This window comes from Hevea brasiliensis, chromosome 9 (assembly GCF_030052815.1).
Source record: "Hevea brasiliensis isolate MT/VB/25A 57/8 chromosome 9, ASM3005281v1, whole genome shotgun sequence".
Classification (NCBI taxonomy): Eukaryota; Viridiplantae; Streptophyta; class Magnoliopsida; order Malpighiales; family Euphorbiaceae; genus Hevea; species Hevea brasiliensis.
Genome location: NC_079501.1, coordinates 13549373 through 13564968, shown reverse-complemented (window position 1 = coordinate 13564968; position 15596 = coordinate 13549373).

Sequence of the window (15596 nt, the reverse complement as noted above, 5' to 3'; positions counted from 1 at the left end):
CGTCACACCCTCACTTTCACCCTTTATCATCTCTGCTTTCATTCCCACTGTCTAAGCTAAACTTCATTCCACTCGGCTTTATCTTAATCGATTATATTTTAGCTAAGCTCCCTTCACTTCCCGACGAACATCGCCTCTCGTGCTAATCACCCACTGCTTTATCTCTAGTTGCCACCCCGTAGCTATTTCAGTAGATTTGGCTCCTCACAGGTAAGAGTTCATATTGCTGCTTTACTAAGTGTTTACATTAATTTTTCGCACTTTCTTTGTTCTTCTTACGTATGTGATTTTCTCCAAGTTCATTTTGTGCAAAAGGACCCAAAAGAATGTTACTCTCAAGTTATCTCTTTAGTGATTAGTCCGTTATTTTATTAATCTTCGTCGTTTCTGAATGCAAGTTTTTCTAGCTCCTAGTAGCGTGTAAATGGTCCGTTAAGACGTAGGTAACTGCAACTTAAGGATCCCTTTTAAAAGAAAGAACCTGAATAACGCGTCAGGAAGATAGCCAAACTATTAGGCTGACGTAAACAGCAATTCGACAAAGAGGTCATAAAGTGGAATAAAACCAAAATAAACAAAACAGAATAGATCGGTCATTAATAGATATTGGTAAAATGAATACATGGAAGGTCGGTAAATCAAGTCTAGTTTTCCCCATCTAGCCAAAAGGTATCGAGAAGCCTTATCCCCAGCATCTTCGAATGCCAGAATCCTTAGCTTTAGGCTCTTATGTCATGTAGCTGAAATTAAAATCCGGGAGATCGGAAAAGTCCCTTTCGGGCTCCTGTTAATTTAAAAGAGATCGGAGGAGAGTTCTTATCTGGTCTCAACTCAAAATTTTAATAACTATTAAATAGAGATCGGAGGAGGGTTCTTATCCGGTCTCCATTCAGGGTTTTAATAAAAAACCATTAAATAAAGATCGGAGGAGAGTTCTTATCTGGTCTCAACTCAAAATTTTAATAACTATTAAATAGAGATCGGAGGAGGGTTCTTATCCGGTCTCCACTCAAAGTTTTAATAAATAACCATTAAATAGAGATCAGAGGAGAGTTCTTATCCGGTCCCAACTCAAAAATTTTAATAAACGTCTAGAGGAGATCGGAGGAGGGTTCTTATCCGATCTCCCTCCCAAAATTTTAATTTAAAAGAGATCGGAGGAGAGTTCTTATCCGATTCTCACACCAAATCTTAACCCATACGCAAAATAATCTCAGAACTAAAAAATTCGTAACGTCATTTCACTAAGGTGGTCTCATTTACTTGTGTATCTGGGTGATCCAAATTCAGTGAGAAATCAAATGTTCCTTTAGCCAAAAGGATTAACATTCCCATTCAAGCCCTCCTAACTAATTTATAAAGAACGCAAAATTAAATCTACTTACCCTTATTAAGGGACGAGGTGGGGTGCCTAACACCTTCCCCACCCGCTACGGACCGAACCTAGAATCTCTGTTTTGAAGTGGTTTCATTTTTAATTTATCTTCCCAAATGGTTTTCTTTAGTTTCCCTCAAAACTAAGGTAGCGACTCCTCACTTTTCCCACTTCGGTGAGTGATCGTCCAGGCGACCGCGAAATCCCTTTGCGACAGTAGGTTACTTGAGCAACCAAATGAATGAAGGTGAACAAAGTTAATGAAATGATGGATATACCAATACCAAACAAACAAATCATACACATTCTATACATATTTATTTTCTGCTATTTTCTTTTATTATATTATTGCACCACTAAGCATTATTGCTTAGCGCGTTGCTTTTGCCACGCGTAGGTTCTGGAGATACAGATCGTGAGCCCAGAGACCACGCATCGGGTGAGTCCATCCCGCAGCGCTTCAAAGGTCCGTGTCACCTCAACTTCTGCAGTGCATTGGTAGGACACTAGGTGTCATTTTGATATTTTGTAGCTAATTTTTATTTCCTCATATGTATTTAAACTTATGTAATGTATCATGATGATCATGTAAATAATGAGAATTATGTTTGTAAATGGAAAAAAGAATGTTTATTTGTGATTTATACTTGATTATCACATGTGATGGATGTTTGAGAAATGAAAAGGTTGTTGAGAACTGAAATTGAGAAATATTGTTGAGATTTTGGATATTGGAGTTTGAGATGATGGAATACAAATATTGGAAGTGTTTTTAACAGGTTCCGAAGAACTGTTTTCTCCATTTTTAGCAGATCACGGATTTTCTTTAAAATTTTCGGAATCTCAAATAAATAATAATTTTGATAAATGGCTTAAATAAATTATATTTCATAAACTAAATCCAAAACTACGACAACAATTAATTAATGTAAAAAAAATAGTGTGCCGGTACACCGTGTGACATTACTTACTCGGATATACTGTATACGGGTATGGGGTGTCACATTTAGTGGTATCAGAGCACGGTTTAGGCGTTTCTGAGCCTAGATTGAGTCCATACCATGCATTGCATTTGTAAGAGTCATGGCGACACTAATGCAGATCTGTTTGTCTTTCTTATTTTGAATAGGATATGGACCCTTCATCTCAAAGAGCAATCGAGGAGGAAGTGGAGAGTCATGCTTCACCTGCAGCAGCTGAGACTGGGGGCATGGGAGAACCTGCTCCACCAGCTCAAGTAGAGCCTGCTCAGCCTCCATAGGCCATGTTCCAGCAAATGGCCGATTTCTTTAGACAAATGGCCGAAGTAATGCCAGCACCACCACCACCTCCACCTCCACAGCAGAAATCACACCTGGAAAGGCTAAGAAAGTTTGGAGCAGTGGCATTTTCTGGGAAGAGAGAAGATGACTCATTGCAGTAGAATTGGTTGAACAGAACAGGCAGAGTTCTAAAACAACTGTACCCGCAGCAAAACCTAGAGGCTGCCATATCCTGTTGCAAGATGATGCCTACGAATGGTGGGATATCGTGTCCATGAAGTGCAGCCAGAAGCTATAACTTGGGACTTCTTTCTCTCAGAATTCAAGAAGAAATATGTGGGTACTGTATACCTGGAAGAGAGAAGAAGAGAGTTTATTAATCTGAGGCAGAGACAGTTGTTAGTGGCCGAGTATGAGAAGGAATTTGTCCGATTGAGCCGCTATGGAAGGGAGATAGTCCCTAATGAAGCTGAAAGGTGTAAGAGATTTGAAGAGGGACTAAATGATAACATCAAGATCCAGCTCACTGCCTTGGGAATCACAGAATTTAGCAAGTTAGTGGAAGCTGCAATAAGGGTTGAAAAAGTGAGAATTAGTGAGCAGACCATAAGGGATAGACAGCAGAAGAGGGGCCCGAGTCAGTCTAGCTCATCTCCTGCACCTGGGAAGAAGTTCAGAGGTCCATCTGCACAGAGTTTAGGTCAGCTGCAAGGTCAGGGTCAGTCTCAGGGGCCCAGGCCACAGTTCACCCCTAGGAGAGGTCAGTCCACACCATCAGTGGGCAGCTCTCCAGGGATGGGGTTCAGGGGACCAGCCCCAACATCTTCTGCATGTCCACACTGCCTGAAATGGCATAAGGGGGAATGTTGGAGAGTAACTGGTGCCTGCTTAAGATGTGGGTTGACAGAGCATCACCGAGAGCGCCCACGCAGAACTACTACAATTTGCTCCAACACAAGCAGACACTGCTCTGCACCACAAAGGGGTAGGAGATCCGCAAATCGACGCAGATGGGACCATCACAGAGGCTGCATCGAGCCAGCAGAGAGGCGGATAATGCACCACCCGCGTAAATTATGCCCTAAGAGCTCAGGAGGAGCAAGATACCCCGGACGTCATTAGGGGTACGTTCTCCCTCTATAATACTCCTGTGCATGCATTGGTGGATCCAGGATCCACTCATTCATACATCTGCATCAACCTACCCGTAGAAAGGGGGATACTAGTAGGGGAGAGTGACCAAGACATTCTGGTCACTAATCCATTAGGCCACAGTGTAGTGGTGAACAAAGTATACAAGGGTTGCCCGTTAAGGATTCAGGGGTATGAATTCTTGGCAGACCTGATTGAGTTGCCCTTCCATGAGTTTGACGTGATTTTGGGAATGGATTGGTTGTCACGTCATCAGGCAATAGTTGATTGCAAATTGAAGAGAATTTCTCTAAAAACTTCAGAGGGTAATGAGATCACAGTTGTGGGGGAAAGGACAGATTTCTTGTCCAATGTCATCTCATTCTGATTGCAAGACGAATGATGAGAAAAGGCTGTGAAGCCTACCTAGCACATGTGGTGGATACTAGGCAGGCTAAGCCAAACCTGAGAGATATACCCACAGTGAGAGACTTCCCGGAGGTATTTCCTGAAGAGTTGCCTGGTTTGCCACCAGAAAGGGAAGTTGAATTTGCTATTGAGACACTGCCGGGTACAGCACCCATTTCCATTGCTCCTTATAGGATGGCACCCACTGAATTGAGGGAGTTGAAAACTCAGTTGCAAGAGTTGCTTGATAAGGGGTTCATACGCCCGATGTGTCACCATGGGGAGCTCCAGGTCTTGTTTGTGAAAAGAAGGATGGGACTTTGAGGCTATGCATCGATTCACGTGATTGAATAAAGTGGTATGAAGAACAAATATCCGTTGCATTGAATTGATGTTCTGTTTGATCAGCTGAAGGGAGCTTGAGTATTTTCTAAGATTGATCTCAAATCAGGGTATCATCAGTTGAGGGTGAAGGATGTAGATGTGCCCAAGACTGCATTCAGGACCCGGTATGGGCATTATGAGTTTCTGGTGATGCCCTTTGGCCTAACAAATGCACCAGCGGCATTTATGGACCTTATGAACCGTATCTTCCATCCATACTTAGATCGGTTCGTAGTGGTCTTTATTGATGATATTCTGGTGTATTCCAAGACCAGGGAAGAACATGATGAGCATTTGAGGATTGTTCTGCAAACCCTGAGAGAAAAGAAGCTGTATGCTAAGTTGTCCAAGTGTGACTTTTGGCTGAATGAGATTGCATTCCTTGGACACATAGTGTCAGCTGATGGGATTAGGGTGGATCCCAAGAAAATAGAAGCAGTGATGGAATGGAAGCCTCCCAGGAATACAACCGAGGTCAGAAGCTTTTTGGGACTAGTTGGGTATTACAGGAGATTTGTGAAGGGATTTTCCTTAATAGCTGCTCCAATGACCAAGTTGTTACACAAGAATGTCAGATTTGACTGGAATGACAAATGTCAGACCAGTTTTGAGAAGTTGAAGGCTATGTTGACAGAGGCACCAATGTTAACACAGTCAGTCTCAGGAAAGGACTTTGTGGTCTACAGTGATGCCTCTCATAATGGGTTAGGGTGTGTATTGATGCAAGAGGGGAAGGTGGTCGCTTATGCTTCCAGGCAGCTAAGGCCACATGATCTAGAGCTTGTAGCAATTATCTTCGCACTGAAGATATGGAGGCATTACTTGTATGGTGAAAAGTGCTATATTTACACAGACCACAAAAGCCTGAAATACTTGCCAACCCAGAAAGAGCTCAACCTTAGACAGAGACGATGTATTGAGTTCCTGAAGGATTATGATTGTGTAATTGACTACCATCCTGGGAAGGCAAATGTAGTTGCTCATGCTTTGAGCAGAAAATCTATGACAGCTTTGAGATCATTGAATGCCCGTCTAACTTTGATTCGAGATGGAGCTATTTTGGCTGAATTGCAAGTGAGGCCAAACCTGCTACAACAGATTTTAGATGGGCAGAAGGTAGATGAGAAGCTAATGGCTATTATGAGCAAAATCTCAGAGGGAAAAGCAACTGACCATGAGGTGAAAGCAGATGGGTGTCTGTATTACAAAGGAAGACTGTGTACTGGATAATGGGGAATTGAAGGCCAGTATTCTAAAAGAGGCACACACCAGTGTTTATGCTATGCACCCAGGAAGTACAAAGATGTATCATGATCTGAAGCTTCAGTATTGGTGGCCTGGTATGAAAAAGGACATAGCTGACTATGTGACTAAATGCTTGACATGTCAGCAAGTCAAGGCAGAACATCAAGTTCCGTCGGGGTTGCTACAGCCTATACGCATACCTGAATGGAAATGGGATCCGGTCACCATGGATTTTGTAAGTGGTCTACCTCTCACCGGGAAGAAACATGATGCAGCATGGGTGATAGTGGGATGATTGAAGTCGACACACTTCTCGCCGATTAGGGTGACTACTCACTGGAGAAGTTAGCAGAATTGTATATCAGTGAGATAGTTAGACTGCATGGAATTCCACTTTCCATCATATCTGATCGAGACCCAAGGTTTACATCGAGATTCTGGAAGAAGTTACATGAGTCCTTGGGTACACAACTCCACTTCAGCACAGCTTTCCATCCTCAGACGGATGGGCAATCAGAAAGAGTAATCCAGGTAAACAATTGAAACCAATGGAATTGATACAAATATTGAATTAAAATGATAATAATAACATGAAATATATGTCAGGTCCTTGAGGATATGCTGAGGAGTTGTGTCATTGAGTTTGAGCGAAGTTGGGATAGATACCTCCCACTGGCAGAATTTGCATACAACAATAGCTACCAAGCTAGCATCCAAATGGCCCCATATGAAGCACTGTATGGGAGAAAATGTAGAACTCGGTGTCTTTGGACTGAATTGGGCGAAGACAAACGGTAGGACTAGACACAGTGAAACAGATCGAGGAGAAAGTAAAACTAATCAAAGCCAACTCAAGGTTGCCTCGAATGCATGTAAATCTTATGCCGACCTGAAGAGAAAAGAAATAGAATATGTGGTTGGCGACAAAGTGTTCCTCAAAGTGTCACCGTGGAAGAAGGTATTGAGGTTTGGAAGGAAAGGTAAGTTGAGCCCTAGGTTCATTGGCCCATATGAAATCATCGAACGTGTGGTCCAGTGGCCTATAGGCTAGCTTTACCACCAGAGCTGGACAAGATCCACAATGTGTTCCACGTGTCTATGCTCAGAAGATACCGCTCAGATCCTTCACATGTCATCTCCAGGGAAGAAATTGAAATACAACCGGATTTGACATATGAAGAAGAACCTCTACGGATCCTAGCTCGGGAAGTAAAAGAGTTGAGAAATAAGCAGATTCCACTGGTGAAAGTGCTTTGGAGGCACCACAACACCGAGGAGGCAACTTGGGAAAGTGAAGAGACGATGAGGCAAGAGTTCTCTCAACTGTTTGCATCAGGTAAATTTCGAGGACGAAATTTAAATTAGAGGGGAAGAGTTGTAACACCCTCCCGGTAACAACTTCGTACATTCTACTGTTCCGGTGACCGGTGTCGGTCCGGACAGTTAGAACGTCCGAAAAAATATTTAAACTTAAGTGAGAGACCAAAATCAACTCAAATATTAATAAGAAAAATTTAGTAAAAATTTTAGAAATAAAATACAACCAAGTTAAACGAGCCGGTGCCCTAGCGATGGGTAACCCAGAGGGAAGTTGCGGTTCTCGCAACTAAGAGCCCTAGACCCGGAGGAAAAATTATAAAATAATTTTTGGGACTCCAGAGAAGGGTTATTGAGGTCTCTATGGCATTAGAATGCCAAGAAAATATTTAGAAAAATTTTTCAATCGGTACAGACAATTTTAACCCGTTAAGCCAAACGGAGGGCATTTTGGTCATTTCGCCTTCAGAGGTGATTTTTGGCCGACTTGTCCAGTTGAGTAAATAATTATTATGACATAAAATATGAATTAATTTTGATGAAAAACTAATTTAAAGTTAGTAGAAAAGAAAAGAAAAGAAATTGAATGAAAACTTGAATTATGACATCATAATGATGTCATCAAAAAGGCCTCCACCAATCACACTTTAACAAGCACTCTTAAACCACTTAAAAAGTAAAGAAATGAGTTAAAAATTAAACAAATTTTCTGCTCTTCTTCTCCAAATTTCGCAGCCCTCTCCCTCACCTCTCTCAACCTCCATGAAAGCCTCCTTGTAAGCTTGATTTCTCCCTTCATCCCACCATAAAACCCCATCTTCCTTTCACAAAAATTGGTCATCACAATTTGTGCAATACTTGGGCAGCAAAAAGAAGTGAAAATAAAGAAGTTTTTTTCAAGCTTGGATTGGCATACAACAAGGTTAGTGCACATATATACTTAAATCTCCTTTATTCCATGTTAAAGCCTTAAAGTGAGTAAGAATTTGTAACTTAAATGAATGAAATTTATGTTTATGCATGCCTTGAATTTCAGCAGCCCTAAGGAAGGAACAATGATGGAGTGTTTTTGATGGTTTTAATGGACTTAGAATGAACTAGAGATTATGTTTAAGCTATATATCTACATAGATAATAAACTAGTGTGCTTAACTAAGGTGTATGGGTAAATTGAAATGGAAACTAGGGTTTTGAGGGTGAAAATGTGACTTGGCTTAGGAAATTGTTAGAGAACATTTTAATTGTCAATTAGTGACCAGTTTAGGTAAGTTGACCATGATATGGACTGAAAAATAGCATGGCAAAGTGAATGACTATGCTGCCTAGGGACAGTAGCAATGGTGACTGAGATTCCAGTCCAATTAGACAGCCATAACTTTGGCTGTGTTGGTCCAATTGGTGTTTGGCCAATTGGAAATGAAACTAGGCTTATAATGGCACATTTTTGCTGAAGAAACCATGCCCAAAAGACCAAAGCAAGAGGACCAAAAGTTGGCCCCAATCCGGATACCCTGCAACAGCACTTGCAGAAATGACCAAATGAACATTAACTGTTCATTTGGCCATAACTCATTGTAGAAAAGGTCAATTGACCTGAAATTTTTACAGCAAAAAGTTAAGATATAGACAAACAACTTTCATTAAGAAACCTACCCCAAATTATGTCCAGAACCTAACTCAAATGGCAGTCACAGTCACTGTTCATGTTACTGTAGATTTGGTAACTCTGCAGTTTTGGAAATCCGGCCAGCTGTGATTTTTGGACTATATCTGGAGCTACAAAACTCCAAATGGAGTGATTCAAAAAAGGAAATTCAACTAGACAAAATAAGGAACAACTTTCATGTTTACCATTTACTCAAATTCCCACTGCAACAGTACTCAATAAAACAGTAAAGTCAGGCTTCAAAATCTGAAAATTCTGCTTCCCTTGGTTTAAACTTTGAAATGGTATAAATGCTTAATGCCAACAAGTTTTGAATGCCAAATGTGGTATGTTGGGAGTGCCAAAGTCAATGTACATATTTTCTATCCAAAAGTCAACATTTTTGTTGACCAATGAGGTGAATAGTGACACCAAAAATTGAAATTCATAAATTGAAGAATTTAAAAGTTTCAAATGCCCTAGTATACCTAACAAGATTGGTTTGGATAGTTTGGCATGCCAATAGGGTTCAGTTAGCGATCGCACATGGCAATATGCCATTCCGTGATTTTATGGCTTTTAGCCATTCTGACCTTGCATTGAGATTTGGCCTTGTGCCTGATGTATTTACAGCTTGTTAGCTGTTCTGTTGCACACCGGGAGATGCATATGTGACCGATGGTGTGACGGCCCGAGGTACTAGATACCCAGTGCCAGTTTACCCGTTATCCAGTCCAGTCGTCTAGTGTAGGTTACTTGGGCAACCAAATGAATGAAGGTGAACAAAGTTAATGAAATGATGGATATACCAATACCAAACAAACAAATCATACACATTCTATACATATTTATTTTCTGCTATTTTCTTTTATTATATTATTGCACCACTAAGCATTATTGCTTAGCGCGTTGCTTTTGCCACGCGTAGGTTCTGGAGATACAGATCGTGAGCCCAGTAGACCACAGACTGGGTGAGTCCATCCTGCAGTTCTGCTCAGTGTCCGTGTCACCTCAACTTCTGCAGTGCATTGGTAGGACACTAGGTGTCATTTTGATATTTTGTAGCTAATTTTTATTTCCTCATATGTATTTAAACTTATGTAATGTATCATGATGATCATGTAAATAATGAGAATTATGTTTGTAAATGGAAAAAAGAATGTTTATTTGTGATTTATACTTGATTATCACATGTGATGGATGTTTGAGAAATGAAAAGGTTGTTGAGAACTGAAATTGAGAAATATTGTTGAGATTTTGGATATTGGATGTAACACCCCTGATTTTTTATATATTATTATTGGGCTACGTGTAGGTATCCTCAATTCGCGGAAATTCGACAGTTGTCCGGATCTGTGAATTTCCGGCCAGACAGACCAGCTATCGGAAAAGTCTCCGAATTGGATCGAGGTTTTGGCTACCCCACCATTGTCAGGCATCCCGAGCGCGTTCCCGAAGTCGGAATCGGCAAAGGTAAACCCGAACCTTGCTTTTTCGTAATTTTCTAGTGCTTAAATAGGATTAAAAATCCATAAAATATTTGTGGTAGCTTAGAAAATTACGATTCTTTTTGCAATAGCTTAGTAATATTGCTAAGCGGGGCAAAGTTTTATAATTTTTAGAGCTTGTTTGGGCAGTTTTTGCAAAAATGATCAATAATAAGGACTAAATTGAAATTTTGCGTATTGTGATGGGTGATTGATTTGATGGGCCCAGGAGGGGCTGTGTGATATGATTGAACTGTTGATATATGGATTGTGAATATAGAAGTGCATTTTTAGCCCTTTTGCAGGTTGGGTAGGTCCTAGGTATAGGGGAGACTCTGGGATTTTCTACGACTTAGGGCGTATTGGTCTTTTCTTTGTTGTATTGAGTCAAATTTGTATTAAATAATTGTAATATAATTGTCGGTGAGCCGATGACCTTCTTCTCCTCCGCCCGGCCACGGTGATTGTCGTCAAGTCCGTGAGTAGAATATTAATTTTAATTGTAATTTCGATATTATTATATGTTCAAGATGCCCATGCATCACTTATATGCATATATTTATGTAGTTAAACTCTAGGCACGATTTTTGATGCATTGATAAATGTTAAAGTGCCATGTATGTTATTGTGGTAATTTGGAGCAGTGTGCGTGCGTTGGCGTGCGTGTGATGTGGTGTGGACTATGGATAGGACTGGTATACACGTCTTGAGTTCTTCGGGGACCGGTCCTTGGGGTAGACACGGCTTGAGTTCTTTCTTTGGGACCCGATTTGGTATTTAAGTGGAAGTCCGAAATTTGAGTTCTTCAGGCACCAAAGTTGGATTTAAGAGAGCTGTATAGGGGATCAGCTCCCATATATTATGATTGATGTTTCAGGGTGCGTGAGTGCTCCAAATTACCTTTTTGATGTTATGATGTGAAAATGATGTGGATGTTGCATTTCACTCTACAGGGTGCATTAGATTTAGATAGTTATAGAGATTATGGTTAAAATTGATATTTTGCTCTCTGAGTCGAACGCTCACTCCTGTTCAATATTTTCAGCCACGGAGGATATTTTTGAGGTTAACTCGCTTCCTTTCCTCATGAGTTGTTTATCAATATTTGTTTAATTTTATTTACTCCTAGAATTTCCGCATGTGTTAGAAGTATTTATTTGATTATGGTCTGTAATATTATTATCATGTTGGACCTGTAAACGTATAATGATATGCATGTTTGATGGATTGGATGAGGGAGCTGAGCTCCCATTTATTATTATGTTGATGAGTATGTGGAGGGTGAGCTGAGCTCCCCAATTGACTATATATTGTGTTTTCAGGTCGGGTGAGTCGAAAACTCCCCGTTGGTAAGTCCATTTTATGGCCGGACTCTGTCCGTTTGTTTTCTTGAAATTGGGCCCAAATGGGCCTTAGAGTTGGGTAAATGAATAGTTAAGGCTTACTACGGGCCTCGGGGGCTTTAGGCTGGCCCAGGTCCTAGTGCCGGTCCGGCCCATAGATTGGGTCGTGACAAATGTGGTATCAGAGCTTAGGCTCCAGATTCATAGGGAAAAATTATCTAAGTGTTGGGAAGAGTCTACTAGGAGTCACATGCGGAGTATAGGATTCTATTTCGTCTTTTCCTGTAATTCTTTGTTTCTAGATTCTACGTTATACCTCGGGAAATATAAGATTACCTCAGTTAGTGTCTTGATTTTCGTGGAGTACACAGAAATGTGAAATAGAGTTAGTAGACATGTGAGGTCTATCATGAGGATACGTACTCCAAGAAATGTTATATTTTTGTCAGTATGGGTTTAAATGGTGTGCCCATTTCGTGTAAGGCACGAGTACATAAAAGTGAGTCTTAAAAGTACAGTTGCCTAGATAAGGATGAGGATACCACTCTTGGCAGTCATCAGTAGATGACCCTGTCAGAATAAGTTTGTGATAATAGAAGATTCAGGAGAGATAAGAAATTAGGAGACCTAGTCTGTCAGGACGTATCGTAGTAACTATACAATGTTCTCGATGTCTGCTCTGTAAGCTGCAGATTACAGTACCGACATGAGATTATTGTGTAGAGCTGCGTGCATCCCCGTGGTGCTCCATAATGAGGGTGTTTGAGATGGCTTCTGTTTTGGTACAGTTATGCCAGAACAGAGTTCTATATTTGCAGAGGAGTTGGGAACTCCTGGTTAAGAGTCTAGAGTTAGAATATTGAAAGGTCACAGTTGGGTGATAACTAGAGTCAGTGACTCAGTTACCCCAGCATGAGCTAGAGTTACATCAAGAGTTGCCATCAGACCAGAGGTTTCGGACTAGTTGCAAAGTAAATGTGACACTTATAGAGTGAGAATAGTATACCTTGTGTGTATCAGTATGAAATAAAGTACAACCCTACTACCTAGCGAAAGTCGGAACTATGAATTGATGATTCACAGAGCTATAATATGATAGGAGAGTCATTACTTTGACATGGTTTTAGGCAAGGTGGTAAATGTAGTATCTTTGTTGCAGCAAGTTAGGGTATAGTCCTATCTTTTCAGAAGGGATCGAAAGTTATTACTAATAATGGTGACCAACAAAATAGTGCCCCAGATGGGACTGTAGAGTGTGGTAGAGAGAAGTTGGCTCAGGTATCCTGCGGAGGATGCAAGTTCTATTATAGGAATCATATATAATCAGATCACGATGGATGTAAATCCTTTGAATTGGATGACGGGTTTGGGTGCCCGGAACCTTAAGTTTTGGCTAATTGAGTAAACATGGATATTAATAATAATAACAAATAAATAAAATTACTACAGAATCAGTTCTCGAGGTGGTAAGGGTATTATGTAAGCTAAAGGATAAGAATAGAGATCATACAATAAAAGTATGACTGTAATTTGCTGAGTTCCTTTCTAATTTCAAATTATTCAAAACAATAGTATAATCTAATTATAATAGTGTTAAGAGTAATAAATTAGCGAAGATAAATTACAGAAGGCCAATGGATAAAGAAAGTGCAGAATGAAAGTTTGGACAATTGATTGCAGATGTGATATAATCTAAATGCTAGTGGAAGTACTAGCTAGAGTGGTCAAAGGACCAAATCTGAGTAGCACAGACATATGATAACGCGATAGAGACTCTGAAAGATATAGTTAGCAAATGCGGCTATTATTTTGGGAATAATAATGGAACCATGTATAGAATAGTCAATTTCTATTTTGGTTAAGACAAAGGAAATAAATGAAAGGACAACCTAAAGAGCGCATAATAAAAGGAACAAAGTTAAGATATAGGATAGGCTAAGTGTTATTCTTGGCAAGGAGAATGACAATGATGGAAAACCCAAAATGGGACCACATTAGTGAGAAAAGTGATGGAGGTATGGAATACAATAATAATGAGTAAATGTTAGAAGGTGTGCGATGGTATTGCGGACTACCTAAATAGGTCGAGAAAGAGAAGTTAGTAAGCGATAAGTTGAATAAAAGTCGGTCTAAGGGATCAAATAGGTATGATGAGAGGAAAGAATGATAGATAATGACACATAGGTTTTAGGTTAGACTTTTGAGATAGTGAGAAGGTAGTTAGAGGTTCGTTATGAATGTCGGGCAAACATTTTTAGTGTGATCAAGAATCACTTTGCGGTGGCCAATAACGAGAGCAACGATGAGGGTAGAATAAAAAGTGACAAGTATGGATGGTAATAAATCACAAGAAAGTTTAAGGATCAAATTAATGACCATAGATAAGGGTGGAATTAGTGTTTGAAGAACTATTAGCGAGAGAAATCTTTCAGGATTCAACAAGGGTTAAGGGCACAATATAAATGATGATAGATATGAATCATAGGTCGAGTATAAGTAAAGTTAATAAATTATAAAATATTATGTCAGGAAGGACGATGGTATAGTAAAGGGTTCATGCAGATGATACCTTATAGGTAGAGCACAATTGTGCTAGGAGATGATGAAATTTGAAGAGAAAAACTAAGAAACATAGGTTAAACATTATTATATGGACAATCGGGCGTAGTTGAATATAGAGGATATTTTTCTTTCTTTTCAAGTTTAGCTCGTGTTTTTGATTCCAGAGCGTTATATATAAGGAGCAGAGACTGAGGCAAGGAGACCTAGTTATTTGAGATTTTGATAGGCACCAATTCATATACAATTTCCTGATATGAGAATGACAGTAAGTGCATACCTAGTGTTAAGTATGAAAGGACGATCAGAGTAATGACAAGAGTTAAATTGAGTTAGCTACTAAGGCTTGCGACTGTTTTAAACTATGAGCTAGATGAAGTACTATTTATGGATGAGTTTCAATAGATGAAATTGTTGCTGATGGGTAATTTGAGGTTGAAGTTTAGAAAGCTATGGGCAGTATATATGATTATATTAAGGAGAATGAACACGTGAAGTATCTTGTTTGGAATTAAGGCATGACACATATTTCCTACAAAGTGTTAGTTCGGATGGAACTTTTAGTTTATGGGCTCATATTCATCCAGGATAAGCAATTTCCTACTAAGGCTGGTAGGGAATGATAATGTTCTGATAGTTAAGTTGGAAAAAAGGGGGTACAAAAAAAAATTCTCTATGGGTAATTATAAGTGTTACATAAGGTGAAGAATGTGCTGGTAGGAGTAAATCATAGGGTTAGAATTCTCGAAGTAATGAAACTAGTAATCAAGATAAGACTAAGAAATAAAAAGAAAGTTAAAGTTGATGATGGGATAGACATCTTTGAAGGAAAAGGTGTAAGGATGAGATAGGACTAAAATTAAGGAATAAGTACAAAGAGTTGAAATGATACCAACAATACCAAAAATAGGAAAAGGGAAGTGGATAAGATCCAAAGGACAGGAAGAGAGCTCGATAGAGTCAGTTATAATGATGAGGATAAGGAGTGTCTAACCACTGCCCCTGTGTTAACACTACCTATGAGCGGTGAAGGATACACCGTGTACTGTGACGCCTTCAGAGTTGGCCTAGGGTGTGTTTTGATGCGGAATGGAAAAGTAGTGGCTTATGCTTCAAGGCAGCTGAAGAGGCATGAGCAGAACTATCCCACCCATGATTTGGAAATGGCGGCTGTAGTCTTTGCACTAAAAATCTGGAGACACTACCTGTATGGTGAAGTGTGCGAGATATACACCGACTATAAGAGTTTGAAGTACATCTTCCAACAGAGGATTTAAACTTGAGACAGAGGAGATGGATGGAGCTTACGGAAGACTATGATTGCACCATCCAGTACCACCACAGGAAGGCCAATGTAGTAGCAGATGCTTTAGCGAGAAAATCTTACGCGGTTTGGCGCACATTTCAGTGAGAGAAGAGACCGTTGATTAAGAAAGTACA